This window comes from Leptinotarsa decemlineata, unplaced genomic scaffold (genome assembly GCF_025532065.1).
Source record: "Leptinotarsa decemlineata unplaced genomic scaffold, Ldec_3_MD MMD2_tig00000035_RagTag_RagTag, whole genome shotgun sequence".
Classification (NCBI taxonomy): Eukaryota; Metazoa; Arthropoda; class Insecta; order Coleoptera; family Chrysomelidae; genus Leptinotarsa; species Leptinotarsa decemlineata.
Window position 1 is genome coordinate 20,141,089 of NW_027412540.1, and position 21,813 is coordinate 20,162,901.

At 34.9% G+C, this 21,813-nt stretch overlaps 1 protein-coding gene across 4 annotated transcripts in view; it reads right to left on the reverse strand.

Annotated features, from left to right (window-relative positions):
* Positions 1 to 10,699, reverse strand: part of LOC111506585 (discoidin domain-containing receptor 2) — an 842,991-nt gene extending 832,292 nt beyond the window's left edge. For all 4 annotated transcript variants that reach the window (XM_074171999.1, XM_074171996.1, XM_074171997.1 and 1 more), the window contains exon 1: positions 10,472 to 10,699. The gene's annotated coding sequence lies outside the window, so the exon portion shown is untranslated. The remainder of the gene's footprint in view (positions 1 to 10,471) is intronic.
* Positions 10,700 to 21,813: the final 11,114 nt, after the last annotated feature.

A 21,813-nucleotide genomic window follows, 5' to 3' on the forward strand; every position in this document is an offset into this window, starting at 1 on the left:
CATTGGTCACTCTGGGGGTCACTTTTGTGCACTGAGTATTGTTTTCTACAAATGTTTTTGTTACTTCGTTTGCCACTAGAAAAACTTCATCGTATGGAAACTGATATGAACATTTGTTCGTCCACATGTACATAAACAATGGTAATTCCTCCGTCTATGGAACCCAAGAAGCGTGACTAATACCAATCGAATTCATCCATCTCATCTCATAATAAAAAATAAAAGCAAATCCTCGTTCGTGACAGGAACAATGAAGCTCCTTTCGGAATAATATTCTAACCGAGAATTCAACCTACTTTTACTAAGGAACATTGTGGAGATGATTTATGCCTTTCGGTTTTTCTCATTCAGCTTCATTACCCGTTTTGGTTGTTTTGGTTATTGGAGTTTCACATGAAATGGGACGCTGTGATTTTTTCCAGTTTGCAAAATATTCCCCTTTCATTTTAAACTTTATATACATGATTATACAATCTACTTACTGAAAAACATATAATATATAACATATAATGTAATAAATTTATTTTCATATGATTTTAAAATATTTTTATAATCTGTATTCATATTGATATTATGTTACTTGTATGATAACCAGAATCGTATTCAGTCTTATAAAAAACTAAAAAATGTCTCCAGTTGTTTATTATACCAGTCGAGAAGGGCATCTTGTAATATCCTCCAAAGCGCGATGGACGTTGCTCACAGTTGGTGCCTGAGGGAGCAGATGTCTGTCAACTCCAGCAAAACTGTGACAATCCCCTTTACGAGGAGGAAGAAATTGGATGATCTAACGCCACTTTCCCTCAATGGTGAGGTCATTTCATTTGGAACGCAGGTGAAATATCATTGTCCTTGATAAAAAACTCACCTGGAAGGCTCACTTGGAAAAAGTTTTACACAAAGCCAGACTGTCCCTATTAACATATCCAAGGATTTGTGGTAAAATTTGGAACATAGGTCCCAAACAAATCCATTGGATTTATGTGATGACTGTCAGACAAATGATCATTTATGGTTAAGTTGCCTGGTGGCCGAAGACTTTACAGAAATCGGCCCAGGCGAAGCTCTCTGGCTTACAGAGATAGGGTTGTCTGGCCATCAGTGGTGCCATCAGTACTACACTGTCAGCGGCCTTAGAGCTCCATCTAGATCTACCTCCTCTCCACATTTTTTCTGGAGAGAGACTGCATACAGACTTGTTGACACTGGACTGTTGGTTGACACTGGAAGTCACGGTATTCTGGAAATGACCTTCTACTTGCCTCCGTCAACTACGAACTGCCTTATAGAAAGGACTGAATCCTTCGGGAAAAGAAAATATTAAGAGAATATAGTTGTTGGTTCACAGATGGATCAAAAACACATTTCGGTTCTGGTGCAGGTGTTGCAGACGTAGGACAGATATATCAATCTGCCTAGGAACCTATGAAAATTTACGCTATTGAATTGCTTGCGGCGAAATTGGAAGAATCCAACTATATAAGAAGTCAATTAAAATATTATTGGACAGTCAAGCGGCGTTTGAAGTTCTTGGCTCCTACCGAGCAACGTCTTAATTAGTAGCAAATAGCCAAAAACGACTCTTCTCTATAGAAAGACTTACACATTGCCTCTGGTCTGGATTCCTGGCTATACTGACCTGGAAGGCAATGAGGCTGCTGACTTCCTTGCAAAAGAGGGTTCTGCAAGCAGCTTCATCGGACCCGAACCTTTCATTGGCATCGCTTTAGGCTTTGCCGAACAAATATTGAACACCTGGATGGCAAGAAGATGTATCGACTTCTGGCAGAATCTTCCAGGGCAGAGACTCGGATTGTCGGAAGACAGTGTGTGTCGCCTCTGTTTGTAAAGTGATGAAAGAGCAGAGCATATACTTCGTGCTTACCATCTGACCTGAAAGAGCACTCACCATACAAACTAATCGGCTTCGATAATCAGCTGGGTTTATTTGGTCGAGTATGGATAGGTGTGGGAGTCGAATGGACCTACTCACTTTGGACCTAACCTTACCTATACCAATCGAATAACAGGATATACCTGAAATATTTTAGATTCACTTCCATATCCATGTTTTACTTGTTGCACTTGAAAGAGAAAGAGATGATGGTTCTTCAATCTTTTCCCAGTCCAAATAATGTTAAACAAAGTCATAATCCATGTGAGAAATGTAACACGCTAATGGCCGAAATGGTTAATGCGGATATATGTGCTAAATGAAAAAACTTGGATCAACAGAATGAATCTTTCAAGCACACTCGAAATAATGATATTTGTTAAAATGTAATGATCATTATTGACTCATTTTATATTTATATGATGTTCATGTTTATGTTAAAAAAATATTTTTAGGTAAGTATTCGAAATCCCAAAAAATATTTAATGATTTTTCGGCAAAAAAAAATCTGAATGCAATTTTTTCAACTCTTTCACATGTTTGGTATTCTTGATTAAATTTCTGAAAATAATTCTTCAAACCCCTCCTCTTGTTCAGAGAATGCTCACAGATTATGAAATACCTATTCTGTTACATTCTGTTACAATAGGCGTTCAGTAGTTTCCATAGCTGAGCCATGCTAAATTATAGATTACGATGTCAATGGAGTCGAATAGATGGTTATTTTAGAATATATTTCAGTGTCGGTTTTATATAAATAGGAAATAATGAGTCTTTGTGAAAGGTATCTTTTCCTACAAGCTTTTATGGAAATATCCTCGAAAATGGCATTTTAGCGTGACTGGATGAAATCGAGTTTGTCTCTATTCTTTATGACGATCATGAAAAATAATCTACATGAAAGGAAAAGTGGATATAAATTATAGATCAGTGGAATAATTACGTACATTACGTCTAACATCTGTTTTCACGTGTCACACGATGAAGAAAAACTGGCTAATGTTGACACTGTGAAATTCATGATTCCTTTGACGTTTTCCTTCTTGTGTGAAAACAAAATTAGCATTGGTTTGACGTTATGAAAACGACGCTGTCTGTTTAGAAAATAGGATGAATTTTAATTTTTCGCAAAAAATAGTCATTGAGTCATCAATTTCTATTTTGTCTCCCTCAGATATAATACACTTGTGCCAGATTTGTTTCCAATTCTCGAAGCATTTCTGATATGCACCTTCTGGTATGCCCTTGAGCTCTCTCAGCTATTCGGTTCATGAAACAAGAGGAGCTCACTGGGGGCCAAATTTGGTGAATACCGTGGCTGTTGTTCCACAATCCATTCAAGCAAATACGTGAATTGGAAGGTGCTTCAACCTCAACTTCAATATTCTAAAACAAAAACACTCAGTATTCATAATTTCATCTTCCAATATTCCAAGTTCATCAGAATTGATACGATTAAAGGATATAGAAATATAAAACAATTTCCAAATATGCAAACTTGCGTGGATGCGCATTAAGAATTTTGCCTTAGTACGGTGAAGGGAGCAAAGTTGCAACCTCAGCATATGAATTCTCATGAATATTTATGCAGGTCAATATCATAAAGAAGAAATAATAAGAAATTCACTCAGTATTCAATGATCACTCTTCAGAAACGGTTTCAGAGCATTTTTCAAAATGCAGCACATCTTCTTCCCATCGATACTGCTGAGTAGCAGTATAATGTAAGTTTTTGGTGATTCATTGTATTTTTTCTTTCAACTACTTGATGTAGGTTCATTCCTCAGCGTATTTTTTCTCATTTTTTTATAATAAATATTTTGATGAGTTTTCAAATGAGTTCTTTTCATTGTTTTGACGAATAAGGGTCGGGTGAAACAACAAAAAATCCTCTCGAAATAAGCAAAGCGAGTACCGAGTTGCGATATATGGTGGGGGCGCAATATTGAAGGTTTTTTCCTTAACTTTTATGCGACAATATCAAAACCATATACCCATGCTTCGTCACTAGTTATGACCCCTTTTAATGAATCTGAATCGCCGTTGACATCGTTCTCGAATGTATGTAGCCCGCGAAATTTGAATATTCACCTCATGTTTTGAACAGTCTACGTACATACATTTTTGAAGTTTAAGATAAGGATGTTACAAATGAAAAGTAAAATATACTTCCTTTCTGAGAATGTGAGTACGTTCTCTCAATCAATCAAAAATTAATAAGTAACTATTTATTCAGAGAGTCAAATATCATAAACAATCATACGACGAGCTGAACAATTGAAGAGATGTTCCGCGGTTACACGAAACCCAAAATGTCCTTGAAGATAGTTGTACATATTTCTCGATGAATTTATACGTGAATCATGAAGACAATGACACTTCACCAACTCATGCATCATGAGTCATATGACGATCATTCAGACAAACTGATATTTAGCACTGTCCTGTGTTGACGATTAAGTCATTGTCTCCCGCCTTTGTTACAAAATTTGACATCACACCTTCTACGAAAGTGGTACTTTGATCGAGACTTTGATTTAATAATTTCTTGTTTGACTTGTAGGTATCTTATAAACGACCTTAGTACCCACAACTATCCATCAACAATATCATTTGTTACAGCCGTAATCTCAACCTCAATCTTCTATATCTTTAAGTAGTCTCGGAATCGTTCTTATGTATGATTTACATTCATATTCAATTTCAACTCCTTTGAAACCGTCGGATACATTACTTAGCATCATAATGATACCGGAATGAAAGTACGCTGGGAAATGTTAGAGTTTGAAATTAAAATATGATGAAAAGTTTGAAATCCTATTGAAAACCCACCTTGCTCATAAATAATCATAACATTCTATAGAATAATAAATTACTTGACATCACATTCCAATTCACTCTCGATGAGCTTGGGTGCTGAACTAGGCTTTTGGTTGAGACGTATTTCATTATTCATTGAGGTGTGATGAACGTGTAATGAAGAAAAATATTTTTATCTGAACTTCTACTGCCCCAAAAACAAATTTGTATATAGAGCAGAACATTCAGGAATCGCATCCAAGAACATTATAAGAGCTTTGTAAATGAAAAACAAATTCAAAATATTCAAATCATCTTTTGGAAGAAAATAATCTCTAATGGATACTTTGAAATTATACACATAGAAAATGAAGCTCAATCATTTGGAAGCAATTAAATTATCAGAATTGAACAACTGAGTGACCAATTGGATTTGAATAGATAACCATTACTGAACTTGTTTTCTTAAAAAACAACAAGTTACGACTTCTGAGGGTTGTCGTTCGTAGGGTTACGTGCGATAGTTGTTTAATGGAAAAACATATTTTTAAACATATTTCAAACAAATATAAAATTGATATGATATGCTCTAGGTAATCATAATTTGAGTATATACTGTAGGTATAAAAGTTGAATGAATGCTTTAGGTAATTATGATTAAAGAAGTTCCTGCGTAGGTATCGCTCACTTATGATTACGTGGGGTATATAAAAATTAGTCAATATAATTAACTTTCAGTATGTCATTGTGATTTATACATGCATATCAAGAGAGAAGTAGAACAGATTTTTTTTCTTGAAAAGTAATCTCTTCTTAAATTATTTCATTCAATAAATGAAATTCTCAGTGCCGGTTTTGCACTACCGGCGCCCTGGGCGAGATTTCTACAGCGCCATCTAACTGCAAGACAAATCCATACGAAAAAAACAAACTAGGGATATAGATAATGAAAGAACCACTTCTTAAATACCCATTTGTTACAACAACAAAAAAAAACAATAAAAATTGACTTTTCTGACTTTCTTATCAGCAAACTCCTTTCGTTGACAACCAAATTATTTGAATTATTTTTCCCACTTATCGATGTAATGAAAGCAGTGTCGTAGTAGTTATAAAATTTTCGCAAGAATTTTTCTGTGATTCAATTTTCAAAAATATACAAAAGGGTCTCATGAACAAATGAAGCCTAGTGCCTCTGCAGAAAAACTACGGAGATCAACCCAGATATCACGAGATATTCCTCTATACATTGAAATTTCTTGAAATATGTTTTTCCATTAGCCAGCCTCCTTATGAATAACAACACTGAGGAGTATAAACTTCTGCGAGCTACAAATTAACAAGATTTTACGTTTTAGCGGGCGATTTCTAGCACTGGTCAGACATACCCAGGGAAAATCGATAATCCCACACTTGAAATCGAATCCACATACAATTATCATTTGTGTACTCGTTTGTATATCACGTTGATGTGACATTCATCCAAATTACATTTCAATTTAGATATTATAATGTTTGGTACAAAAACCGATTTCGGCAAAGTAATTTCATGTAATTCAATTTTAAAAATCAAAAGTGGCAGATTTTTCGGGCTGGTTTGTATCTGAAAGAAACTGGTGTGTGACTTGAAAGCCAAAGAGGTTTTTCCCACCAATGAAATCTCTCACATCAAAAACTTTCTTTTGTATAGTTATAATTACAATTTTTTTAATAAATATTTGGAAGTGTCATTAACAGCAATACATTTATTGAATTTCACCCTCAAAAACTGGATGGCTTCATAAACAAAACGAACTGTAAATTATACGATGTAGGATATTGAATTTGAAGGTTTTTTCGGTACTAATGAAAACCACTGGTGAATTTCACAAGTCGTATTGATTGAATGTGATATAAAGAAATGAGTATCAAGATTATTCCGATATTTTTTCCTGCATAGGCAAGGTGATGATGAAAGTAAAGAATCGATAGTTATATTTCTGTATGAAAAATGAGTAACTAGACTTTCAGTTCGGTACCGCTCTAACCATTTAGCCCCGAATTTATTGAAACAAGAACTGCTATTTATGATACCATCAAAAATATTGTTATTGATTTCGATGGGGAGTTAGCAACAGAAAGCAGAGTGTTGTGTTGGTAGTTGTTTCAATTCCTGTATCTCAATTTGTATTGAAGAAAATGTGGTCATTGACTGAATTGAATGTATCATTTTGAAAGTTAGCGAATGACTATTCTGCCTCATAACTATAGGATTATCGCTGAAGAACATATAATTTCCATTTGATCTATCTGAATGCTGTTAATAAGACTCGTGACAAGGCGTTAAAAACAAACGAGTGTTTTATTCGAAATTTAGTTTTGAAGTAAACAGTATTTTCATTAACAAAATTTTATATCAAATTTTTTGAATTCATTACTTTGTGTAACCCCTCCTGTGTTCTAATTCTCAAGAGTTTCCCGAGACATTTTCATTATAAACGTTCAATGAAATATAGATTTGAAAATCTTAATATTCTTAGAGTACACAACACATATTTGATTTTAGATGGTCTGTGTGAATACGGCCCCATATCAACTTGTTGGTAAGGAATTATCCAACTGGAAGCAGGTCCTCCCACACTTACGTGTTACAGTTAATTCGCTAGAAAGTCGGTATAGATGGTATCGAAGGTGCACGTGCAACAAAAAATACAACCATTATTAATTTTTTATCCACTGGTGTTTCATACTTCTAGGCCAGGGCTGTTTCTTTTCTTTTCCTGTTCCTTTTTTTGTCGACTGTTTCAGACATCATGAAATTTCGATTTCTTCATTCTGTTGTACTTAACATGCTAGAAATCAAACTTTGCCAATTTCGATTTCTGAGGTTGTCGTTCGTAAGATAAGGTTAGGTGGTTACCGAAAAAACACATTTTCAAACATTCGAAAGTTTTCTTGATATCCTGAAGACGCCAACTTGGTTGGTGAAACGCGCGTCGAGAAAAGTATTGCATTTCTGATCATTGAGAAAAATGTTTGTTTTAGATTTATTCCAGTTTTACCTTTTACTCAGAAGTCATTGATTCTCTGGCCTTCAGATTGAACTTCGTACATTTCATGATCTTGCATTCGTTTCATTTTAATGTAGGAGATCGAATAGGGTGCTAATATGTCATGAACTCACTTGGGACAACTGAAGTAAAGAATATTTCCATTCTGGGAATGCAGGCAGGTCATGCTACATACAGTTTTTTCAGTTGTTTTAATATTTTCGATTATTATTCTTGGCCAAGTTTACGCGGTCGCCGGATATTCACACACATGAATAATTCATACTATGTTTTCAATTATATGCAATAATATCGCGGAATTCAAAGAAATCGCCATGGGAGATTTTGATCTTCAGTATGTGTGAAGGTGACAAGTATGAAATCACCATAATTTCGACTAATTTTTAAATGCGAAGACGATATCAATGATATACTATAGCCAGAATTGGTATTTTCATCTTTCTTCATTCAACAAAATGTTCAACAGTCGATATATTGGCAATAATGAAATCAAGAAAGATTAAACGTATCCCAAAATAACCTAGGCCGCACTTTTAAAAGTTGGAAAGGATTTTACCTTCTCAGTTCGTAGGAGTGCATTGAATACTTTTCACAAGTTCTGACAAAGAAAAGCTGATTCACTAACGAAACATATTTTTTAGGGCGATTACGATGAAGACTTTTCCCTGATTGATTTTTCCAATAAACTAGATATTTCTCTTCGAATTGAATTTCTCAATTCATCATCTGCTCAGGATGAGAGCCGATGAGATGACAAATACTTTGCTCATTCCATGTGAAACTCTAAATTACAGTTAGCCGAAGTTTTGGCTTGTTTACAGCTTCAATCTACGCTTTAATGAATAATCCAACCGAGAGAATCTGTAAAAATTTGCCACTTAGCCAATGACGAACTAGGATATCCTCGAGCACATCGATGCAATTATTCTGACAAGAACCATTCAATAATTCCTAGCATTTTTCGGAAAAAACAGAAATTACTGGGAAACCATACATTTTCACAGTTGGATCTGAATGCTAATTCTTTTCATTCTCTATCGTTCGTGTTGAAATTCAACACAAATGTCACTCAGATGAAGTATATCAATTGTGAGATTAGTCGTTTATATTGGAGTTATAAAAAAATCAAATTGAGATTTGTTTCAGTTACGTTCGGAATTTCATTGTCTTGGTAAATTTTTAATAGAATCTTGAGGGTAAAACTGATTTGGCGGCACTATATTCAAACTTGGAGAGATTTAAATGTCATAATAGAAGAGTAGATATCAAAACAACTGATTATTTTCCTACCTATACCTAGGAAAATATTTCAGAAAATAATCAGCGAGATAATCACTGACAAGAGCAAGCAAAACGTAAAAATGACAAAGTTGACTGTTTTAATACGATTTTGTTGATATATTTTACTTTGGGCAACTTCAATCTACAGTAATTTTCCTCTTGAACTCTAAATTTTAAAGTTACAAGTTACTGCATCATTTTTCTTACTTAGTGATCATTCGTCAGCCTATTCAGTACAATAATATAACTCAAATATATTCCCAAATTGTCATAAACACCATGAGCAAATATTACACTTCAAATATTTTCAAAAGCCTTCTTGATTGTTTCAATAAGTTTCAATAAGAATTTATCAATTACGTGATTTGAAAGTGTAACATCTGGATCTATCGACTACACTTGTGGTCATCTCCTGACAATGCTTTCTTGGTTAGCAAAATACCCATCAAGCGACAGTATTTTTGATCTGGTGTGGGAAAAATGTTTAAATACGACAAAGCTTCAAATTCTACCAATCAAATGAAATTTCAGTTTTGATCTAGTGGTTACCTTCCTCAATAATAACTAGCAAGTCTTTAAAAATGAGAAAATAAAGTAAGTAAGTACTAATTTTAATATCAACGCAGGTTATCAATTTGTGATATTTCCAATCTAACTCGTCAATATATCAAAATATATAAATTCCTGTTCATAAAATCAGTTTTCGATTCTATCAGTCAATTCTGGGAAATTTATACATGTGTTTTGAATGTATATGTTCAACTAATGAAACAAATATACTAAAAACATGTTTCGCAACTGAAAATTGCAGGTTATCTAAAGACACTTTCAAAACGAAGGTATAACAATAGCCACCTTCAACGTTCTGCCGATGTGAGGATTAATTGCCATTTCTTCATCATCACTTCACTATCTTGAGAACTCAACAAGTTTGAAATCCTCAACGAAATCAATGTAAAGAACCAATGAGATACGTTACGTATTTGAAGGTCTAGAACACACCGAAATATAGAAATCAAAGAGTGAAGTTGGCGAAAATTTTGATGTTGTCAGTGATGAAAATACGAAACTTTAGTGGAGTTCACATGATTTGTCAAAAGTGCAAGGAGTCACATAAGCATATTTCACCACCACAACATTCAATGATGGTGGAAATTCTATAGACATGTAGAAACTGAAATGTCAATAGTACCTATCAAATACATCGACTCAGATTTCTGTCTGTGAATTAAGTCAAACCAGCAGATAGGTACCATTAATTTTCTACATAAATGTATCAAAATCTCCTCTAGTTTTTCGTCCACAAAATTGTTCTTTCCCCGTATTGAATTATTCGTCTTATAAATATACAACTAGCAAAAAATATGAATCAAGAAATAAATTTCGCGACCAAAAAATCGCATGTTCCCTAGACACACAGTAAAAATCCAGATGAAACAAAAGCTACCTTGAACGCTCTGCCAACGTAATCCGAAACTGTCACAACCACCACCACACCAAAAAGTAACACGGTCAACAGTAGCAGCGAAAGGTTCCCATTCACGAAACCTCCACAAATACGAGTATCATCAACAACTCCCAATATCTGCAGTGGGTAATATCAACAGATAAGACACGTTTCAGAGATGCGGCAAACCATGCACCTCTCCACGTCTATCGCGCGCGTGTTCTTTCTGACTGAGCAGAGCGCTGCGAGTCTGCAGAACGGGAGCCCTTTATCACCCCTCCCTTTTATCATCTATTCCGAGAGCATACGGGGTGATATTTCTCCAAACATTGCGCATATACCCAATTTTACACAATCATAATAAATATATACCTTTCTCCCTGCCTGGTCTTGCTACTTGCGAGCTTATGTCTGTATATATGGTGTTGTTACAGGTGTCCGCGGTGGCTAGGCTATTGATTTTCACCATTTTGCAATGAGGAAAATCTAGATCTACGGGAGAAAAATTGAAATAAAATACTACACGAAAGACAAAAGAAAATTATGTGTTCTTGACGAAATATAGGGTGTTTCAAATTCTATCCTCACCATTGGGATTTCGGAAACTATGAGAGATCCGAAGATGCTTGAATTGGAAAAAAGTTGGGCATTTACCTGAATAACAATATGCCGTTGAGAAATTTCTGAAATTCCGGAGATATCGGGAAAAACAGTACCCGAAGGATTTAGAGAACACCACTCGTGTGAAACTGTCCTTCAATTAACAGTTTCAAAATGGAAGAATGAAATCGATAGTGATAAATTTATAGTAGTATTGATTTCAAGAGGGCATTTGAAACTATCGATAGGCAAATATTACTTTGCAAATTGAGATATTTTGGAATCGATGGAGTAGCCTTAAGTTGGTTCAAAAATTATCTCAATGGCAGGTCACAAATAACTAGAGTGGGGAAATGTTTCTCAAAAGAAATTTTAAACAATATAGACGTACCCCAAGGGAGTGTCCTGGGACCACTGATGTTTATAATTTACCTAAATGATGTGAATTATATACAAGGTTATGATTTTTTCGAATTTATTTGCAGATGACACATTTCTTGCATGCTATGGAAATGACGCTGTAGAAACAGTTGAGCGCATGAATCGACTGTTGAAAAAAATTGAAAAATATTTAAACGAAAATGAACTAAAAATGGATACGAATAAAACCAAATCAATGATAATTAGTAGGAAACATAAACTGAAATCAATTGACTATGAAAAGCTTCAACTCGAAGTGGAGGGAGACAAAATTGAATGGGTGTCAGAATTCAAGTATTTAGGCTTCGTGTTGGATTCCACATTTCCAGGACAGAATCTATGAAATCGTTGTTTTTCAGAGGATTGAATGATTTCAACCAATTACCATACGACGTTAGAGATTCTGTTACTTTATATTTATTCAAGGTTCAGTTGGAAATATATATTACATCACGTACTCTATGAATTTTCTGTTTTTTTTCTATTATGTTTCACATTATCGAATTGTTTTATTGGTTCGAGCTTTTATGTGTTCTGTATATATTATGTTACGTCGTTGACACATTGTAATATGTTGAATAATTCATACCCACTCGAATAATTGTTTTTATGCCCTAGTATAATTGTAATATGGAACTAACTATTCTGAATACTCCTGATTTGTTCTGTGTTATGGGACAATATTCTCATCGACACATTTCTATTTCTAGCTTTTTAGCTTCTTGTATTTATATATCATTTGAACGTATTTTATTGTTAGAAGAATTTTGTATTTATATTAGGATTTTCTATTTTCAAATAAATAAATAAATAAACAAAATAATTTGTAAAGCCGAGGAAAAAATACGGAGACAGAATGGACCAGGAACCTAAAGAAATGAGGTATGTATGAGGTAAGTTAGACATTGTGTCCTTTTCAATGAAAATTAATAATTTGCAGATAAACATGAACTCGAGGAAATCTACTTCAAAATGAATATTTGTCATACAAGTGCTTGGGGACATTTTGAAAAAAGCGGTTTCAAATGTTGAAAAATACACATATCTCAAAAATTGCATCCAGGTGATCCCGAAAAGCGATTAGAATTTTGTAATTGGCTAATAAGAATACCTGATTTTCCTGTTTTTCTGGAAAATGTGCTCATTTATTCCTAGTTTGAAATCGAAACAAAAATAAATGTGGCTCTTCTGCGTTTTCGTATCCATTAACTCCAGATATCCAGTATTCCAGGAGTATTCCGAACGCTTTGTAGTCATAGCTTTTTCTATTTCGGAACCACGAAAGAAAGAATCGAAACGCGTTGTAATTAAGGCAAAAAAAACCAATTGACAGTTTCGGAATATGCTCTCAGGAGGCATACATGACGTTGCATTTGAACAAACACAGGTTATATAGGGTTCCAACACATATAGGGTTCCTGGTAACTGTAGATTAGGGAAGGTGAGTGTAGACCCACAGCACAGCTGAATGTGACCCTCCTCGGGAGGATGTCCTCCCGAGGAGTTTTCCTCCTAGGTCATCGTCCATCCATCATTCCAGGAAGGTGGACAGGTCACTAGAAGACATATCCTTTATATTGGCAGGTGTAGACCAAGACTCGCCGAACACACACGCAATCTTGAGGTGTCTCACGGTAGCCTTCGCTCGTTCGTGACCGCATATCACCCTGCGGCCATTCAGCTGCCGGCACGATTAGCTTGGGTAGGCTGGTCCACGATGACATGTTTTGCAAAGGCTTTTGGGAAGTTTCAGTTCCTCTCACACATTGACTTCCCGGACAGGGCCTCAAGTCCCCTGGCCGTTCCCCTATCCGGCAGGCGCCCAATCCACGGGTGAAGCTACATCTGTCAAATTAGTTGTCATTTATTCAGTATGTTTTGTCAAACCACCATGAACAGATATAGCACTCAACAACCCATGCAAATAATACAAAATGGGTTTTCCGCGCACCTCGCTTATTTTACGGTTGTCATAATCGTCCTATCGAGAGGACTTTTCGAATTTGGGACGATACCGAACCACGTGAGATCCAAGAGAGTCCAATGCATCACGACAAAGTTAGTGTTTGGTGTTGATTTTCGCCTGGCGGCGTCATCGGTCCAGATTTCTTCGAGAACGACGTTGGCCAGGCCATCACTGTTAAAAGCAAGCACTGTAGGTCGATGATTACCAACTTCTTTCGGCCAGAATCTGGTGGTCTGAGCACAGTAAAAACCAACCATCTCACCCTCCCTCCATCCCACCACTCCCACGTCTTTCATTCATAAATTAAGAAAGTTCTTGGTGGCCTTGAAACGAAGTGCGGAGCCGATTTCGTTCTTTTACAATAGACTTGCACTCTTATAATGTCTTCTCCCATTTTTGTATCACTTAATAATAAAACAAACAACAATTACCAATTACAAAAATTAAAAACAATAATAACAACAGCGAATAAACTTAACACAATATCAGTTTCCGACCGTTTATGATAATTAATCCGATGCCCGTGGCACCGTCGAATCCTTAAATACTACAGCACTGAACACGTTGAATGAGGGTCTCATCCTAAGAACGGCTGAAGGTCCCCAGTAACTCAAGCGGATGACGTGGTGAGAGAGCCTACTGGTTGTATTATTTTACTGGTCTGAACACCAACAAGATGTGGTTTCATCAGGACGGCGTGCCACACAGCTCATGCCACATTGGATATTCTGTATGAGCGATTCGAGGGCATGGTCATCTCACGTGGAGGTGATGGGAACTGGCCATCGAGTTTGTGTTATTTGACCCCGTTTTACTCTTTCTTGTGGAGTTTTCTTGAGTCTCAGATGTATGCGATCAAGCCACAAACCACAACTGTCCTCAAAGCCAACATACCTTAACCCATCACTCAAATTCAGCCTGATGACATAATGACTGATGTCATTATGGGTCTTTCAAACGAATAAAAATTTCGATGAAATATCAAGAACACCAGCATTTCGAAACACAAAAATTCTCGCAATAATCAAGAAGAGTCAGACCGAGCAAGTACGGAAACAAAAGTGCACGTCCGATACCCGAAATGATATTTCTTCAATTTTTCCAATTTTACACATCCAAATAAATATATAACTTTCTTCCTACCTTGCTACTTGTCAGCTTATGTCTGTATTGGTATTGCTGTAGCTGCTCGCGGTGGCTAGTCTATTGATTTTCCCAGGAAATATCATTTTGTAATGAGGAAAATCGAGATGCAATTCGTGTTTGTGAATAAGAGAGTTGTGGAAATGGACTGGACGTTGAAAAACAACTCAAATACTAATAGAAACTTCTACTAGGAAGCGGGTAGTAGCGTAACATTTCCTCGAATTCAAATTTTACGGATTCTAGATATTTATGGTATTGAAAATATTTTCAGTATTCCTGAAGCAAATATTCTGGAAAGACGGTTGAATTTAAGCCAAGTTACACATGTATATAACCAAGGAAATGCCGCTTTGTTAAAATTTTTCTTGAATCATTGGGGAAAAAGTAGAAATTTTTTGAAATTTGATGATGAAATATCTCAAAAATAATCACACATTTCCAATGCCACTTTTTCTAAATGATGATGTTCTCAGATTTTTCATTTGAGGTTTCGCCACTCGGCCACCATTTACAACTATATTTTTTCTTATGAGCGCCATATCTGATTTTTACAGTTTTTGAAAAGCGCCAATTTCCAAAGATGTATCACAATTTACTCTTGTTCATAAAAAATGCAGAATAACACATTTTATGCAGTAGTAGGCTGTGATTTTTCATACCGTCACATTATGATGAAATTTTCACATGCAGTAAATCTCTATTGTCGATCAAAATCAACTCCATCAACTCCATTGATGAAGAACGCAAAATGATGATTTTTTTTTTGAAAAATTAAATAAGACTGTGTGAAAATATTGGAAATGTATATGATTATATATTCCGAAAGAAAACAACTTTATCTTTCAAATTATTGGACAGACATCTTGCTGAGCTCATAGTAATCATGAAAACGAAATCTATATTGAATTTTGTTTAGGACATTGAAAGAGAACTCAAAAACACTTTCAATGAAAGCAAAAAATTCCTGGCCACTTAAAAAATTTTTGAATCACATAAGATGCCCTTAATGTTATCTGTGACTATCTGAACAAGTTTTCCCGATTGTTTTTGAGATAAGTAATGCTCAATCTCTCACACTTCCTATTTATGTTGAAAGGAAGATCTCCAACATTTTGGTATTTTTCCACTACCGAATCTCTCTGCTTGCCTTGCAAGCTTTTTAATATAGGGGTGCCAATTTCCAATGAAGAACACGAAATGAAGGTTAGAAAGGCAAGTATGAGAAGCAAAAATCCATTTCAAAATGAGAAAAATCAAGATGCCAATACCGAATGTTTGTACCGTCCAATTAGAATCGATAAACTAATCCATCAGAGAAGTCATCATCTATTTCCATGAATCTCTAGAGCCTTCAACATTTTCTATGTACACGAATGAAACAGCAGTTCCATTTGAGGTCAACTCAAGTCAAGGAAGTATTTGTATGTCTGAAAATGTTAGTTTGATTTTGAACTCAAACACTGACAAGACAAAATTTATCACATTCATTGATCAAACAGAGTTTGATAAAATAGAAGAAACCTGTCACCATATACATTGTACATGCCGAACTGTAAAAAAAAATTAAAAAAAATATCTGGGTGTAATCTTAGATCAACACCTACGATGGTCTGAGCATGTATCATATACAATTCTGAGACTTGGAAAACTTATAATTTTGTCAGCTGAGAAATATTTTAAGCAGAAAAACCATTATGATGGTGTATAATGCATTAGCAAAGTCAATTATACGATACTGTGTCATTATTTGGGGTGGTATGTGCTAAACAGCCTTCTGTGATTTTGAAATTACTCAAAACACAATTATAAAGATTATATTAAAAAAAATATTTATCTGTAATGAATTATATCGTGAAGCTAACCTACTGAATCTTAAACAAATCCAATGTATTCAATGGATGATGAAAACCAAAACCTACACATATACTAGTCATTCCTACAACACGAGGTCTATTTCTAATAATCTAGTATCTGTTCCATTCAACAAAAAGTTTCTACCACAAAGATTCATAACTTATTTCGGCCCATAACTTCTCAACATGGTTCCAGAATATATAGAAAAAATTAAATCATAAGGTAAACTCTCCATAAAATTGAAAAATGCGTTGAAGTGAATTATGTTAAGCTAAAAAACATTGCTTACTGATATATATATATATATATATATATATATATATATATATATATATATATATATATATATATATATATATATATATATATATATATATATATATATATATATATATAATATATAATAATAATACTGATAATATAATATATAATCAAATTACTGTGTGAAACATGTCGTTATAACCATGCATGCATATACTGAAACCAATAATCATCTTTCCCTCTCTCTCTTTCTCTGCTGCTCTACTATGGCATTTTTTTTCTTTTCCTTCCCTTTTGATTGTGTCTACCAACCAATATTATTTTTGAGGTAGGTATTCATTCAAATTCAATTTTTGATTTTTTTTGTAAAATAACTCTCTAGCACACGGTGAGTTGTAATACAAGCCATAGGCTTAGACAATGCACCTAGTGCGAATCATAAATTCCTCTTGTAAACATTCATGTCTGAATAAATATATCTTATCATATATATCATATTAGATTGTACAATATACTTGTTTCTTTGAATACACAGACATATTTTTTCCAGTAATCATGAATAATAAATGTTTATTCAATATTCATTTCATCCTGTGTCTATGAGATGAAAAAAAAATCCAAGAAGAGCATAACTGAAGTGGGGGTTTTGCCAACAATATTGTAAATTATGTCACGTCTGTTATTTTTTTGTTTCTTTATTATCGCGAACATCCTCAAAATCTTTTCAATATTCAAGTAACACTTCGGTTGAGACTTAATACTTTCGATATTGCATGAGATTCAAAGCACAAATTCCGGGAAGGTTTGCCATATTCCATTGTTATGTTGGTTTCATATCGCATAAGAATTCTGAAATGTTCGAATATTCATTTCATTTATAGTACCCACCGACTCTTACAGAGTGATTTAATGAAGAAATTCCCTATGTAGTATTTGTTAATATGTAGTTGAACTATTTACTCATTTCAAAACTTTTATACAGTTTCATGGGTCTACTTTAAACTATAATATCTTACTGAATAGTTATTCTACAGTGTGTAATAACGAAAACTTAACAGAGCCGTTTTTGAATATAAAAAGTAGGATTTTTAAAAAAAGCTCGGACACGTCGATTTCTAAATTGAGAGAGACACCTTTCAGACCGATCAGATTTTTTGTAGTACGCACCCTCTCGGAGGGGTGCGTCCGACGACCCTTATTTAGATAGGGAAAGTAGGTCGAGTGGCATCTTGTTTTAAAGATCTTCCGAATACCTTTACAATTCTGTTGAAAGAAAATTTTTGTAACGATTAGTTTTCGAGATAATTTGAAGTTAAAATTACCATGTTAATAATACATTAGACAGACCACTCGGTAAGTTGTATGCCTAAATAAAAACATTTTCGAGCAGTTCTTCTTATCAGTTTTTTGTAAAATGAAATCCCTCTTTTGAAATCAATACCCACTCCTCTCCTTCCAGTTTTCATTAGTACATCGTTCGATTGTTTTTTTTAAACGGGTCGTGTATTGTGCCTTACACTACTGCTGAAAGGGTTTCAGTTATTGCTTTATTTTTTGGAAACGACCAAAATGCTGAAAGAACATCGATTTTATTTAACGAGCAAAACCCTGGTAAACATCTAAGCAGAAATCGTTCTGGATTTGGTCACAAAATTCAGGGAGACAGTTTCGGTTTTAAATAAGAAAAGAAATGTTCAGAGAAGGGTAGTGAATGACGATAATGCGATTGGAGTGATTGGTCAAGTCATCGCCAATCCCAGGTTAAGTACCAGAGGTTTATCAGCAATGGCCGAAATAAGCCATATGAGCGCATGGAGAATCCTTAAAAACCACCATCCTCACAAAATAAAACTTGTTCATGAACTCAATGAGGATGATTTTGACCGAAGACAGGAGTTTTGTGAGGGCATGAGTGAGAAATTAATGCAAAATCCCGAGCTACTTTATAACATCTGTTTTTCAGACGAAAGTTCATTTTATCTAAATGGTTGCGTGTTATTGTATATTATATATATATATATATATATATATATATATATATATATATATATATATATGAAATCTGAAGTTTTCACGGATAGGAATATGCTGAACTGGTTTTTCCGGGTACTTGATCCGTGTATGTGATATTATCTCTAATTTCACCGACGTTTCGACAAAATCTCATTTGTCATTATCAAGGTGTGCTGTTACGTGTTCACAAGTTTGTTGACCTTGCTCAACTCACTTCTTACTATAATGGTAAAATGGTATTCGTTACGTGTTCAGAGATAGAGTACTACCTACTATTTAAATGTTGTTGAGTTTTACCTGAGTTCTTCTTCTTCTTAGTTGACCTCATCTCCCCGTTAAGGTTTCGAATATGAAATCTGAAGTTTTCACGGATAGGAATATGCTGAACTGGTTTTTCCGGGTATTTGATCCGTGTATGTGATATTATCTCTAATTTCACCGACGTTTCGACAAAATCTCATTTGTCATTATCAAGGTGTGCTGTTACGTGTTCAGAAGTTTGTTGACCTTGCTCAACTCACTTCTTACTATAATGGTAAAATGGTATTCGTTACGTGTTCAGAGATAGAGTAGTCCATTAACCCTCTACTACCTACTATTTAAATGTTGTTGAGTTTTACCTGAGTTCTTCTTCTTCTTAGTTGACCTCTAATTTCACCGACGTTTCGACAAAATCTCATTTGTCATTATCAAGGTGTGCTGTTACGTGTTCAGAAGTTTGTTGACCTTGCTCAACTCACTTCTTACTATAATGGTAAAATGGTATTCGTTACGTGTTCAGAGATAGAGTAGCCCATAAACCCTCTACTACCTACTATTTAAATGTGATGTGAAATGTGAAATTGGAGATAATATCACATACATGGATCAAATACCCGGAAAAACCAGTTCAGCATATATATATATATATATATATATATATATATATATATATATATATATATATATATATATATATATATATATATATATATATATATATATATATATATATATATATATATATATATATATATATATATATATATATATATATATATTATATATGGGTGTCACACCAATAGGTGGTTCCACTTATGTTTTGCTTGCGTTTACGCAGCTATTTTTATCAAGTACTTTCTTGATTTTTCTCATTTTGTCTTTAATCGAGGACCGCTTGCCCGGTGCTGACGATGCCCAATAGGCTGAAACAGCTGTATACCGGTGGCTCTTAAATCGAAATCAATATGGGAATGATCAAAAAGTGCTAATATATTCATCTTATAGATAAATGTCTCCGAAGCGGATATAATAAAGTCAGGTCTAACAATTCCGCTTTCTGTTTTGTTAGGTGTTAAAATGAGCATCAATATGTTTGGCACAATTATGTCACTGGACTTGCAGAGGCTGCTTTCCAAAAGCTTGGAACACTGTTCCGTATCAGAAAACTGTATACACCTCGGCAACTTTTGGTGCTTCATGGAGCTCAGATGATACCTTCTTTGGAGTATTGTTGTCATGTATGGAGCTCTACCCCCAAACATACCTTGAAATTACTGGATTCCATCCAGAAATGAGCTATCCGTTTGATTGGAGACGATAACATCAAGTGCAACCTTGATAGCCTTGAACATCGAAAAAAGGTTGGAGATGAATCTCTTCTATAGATATTTTCACGGGAGGCGTTCGAGTGACTTGGCACATTTGATTTCATCAAGAACGATACGTATCAGAAATACGCGACGGACTGTGGCTGCTCATCTTTTTGAGATTCAACTCAGTACACCTCGAACTTCACTGTTTAAGAACTCTTCCATCTGGAGAATAGTGTTGATGTGAAATAGAATTCCTGAGAAGGTTATTCCAAATGGATTTCATCTCCAGCAATTCAAATCCAATGTGAATCGCTATTTTCGCACAGGCACCGATCTGAGAGCGCCTTACAGATGTTCCTGAAGTGCGTATGTTTTGTCCTTGAAAAAAACTACTTTTGCACAGGCACCGCTCTTAGAGCGCCTTAATATTTTTCCTGTAATGAGTATCCTTGCTCACCCAAGATAAATGAAGGCCCCCAACGGAACTCTGTTCCAAAACCAAGCTTCGACATCGACCGTCAAATCAGCTTTTCTCTCGTTAAGTTGCTTGTTTGCGTTGAAAGTTACAGAGGAAGAAAGAAAGTAATTTCCGAAACGCGGTGGTCTATGTCGTAGCTTGAATTTCGAATAGATCGCTGTGAGCATCCTTTTATATCAAAAAAGCTAAAGTAAGGCTAACCATATACGTACAGTTTCAACAGCTATAACTGTCAGTTAAAACTGTGAGTGTGTCTCTGTCTCAGTTGACCTCAACGATTCAGTCAAACTTAGAAACGAAATTTATATATTTCGAACTGAAAGGATTAAATGAGCTTAGCGTGTACGGGAGTTCAATAGAACAATGCTCAGTTCAGTTTGTTTCAATGGCGAGCGCGATTATGTTTTGTTCCCTTTCCATTTCCATGATGACGCGTGAACAAAAAGTAAAATCACCCTTCTCGTTCGAATTTATTGTAAAAGCTGTAATTGTGTGGCCAGCCTTAGAGGATAATTGCCTACTCAATCAGGATTCTAATAATATACTCGTGGTTCAGCCTAGGATCATGCACACTGTCGGCCGAAACAGTACTGCCTGATTTGAATCACGAATGCTCTGCTTCTTGACTCTGATACCATCTCATTGCCATTAGAATAACTCTCAGTATCAGTATTGATTACTGCCTATTCTTAGTAGTTCATATTTTTACAGATCTGCGATCTTCTGTTTGTTAATTCAAAATAAATATAACATACTTGATTAATTTTTTATGCAATCGGTTAACGTAAGTACCGAGCTTTGTTCGGTGCAGGTTTGATGCAATCTAGTTATATTTTACTATTCGATGATGTAAACTGAAAAACGGTTAGAGGCGAATCAGATATTGAATTCTTTGCATTCCAATTCATTTCATTTCAGTTCAAATATTATCATCAGGAAGCGTAAATGAATAGTTCAATAATTTTTCCTTTGTGAAACCCAATCATCAAGTGTGTATTTTTATGAAATAACGCGTTCGAAGTTATGAATA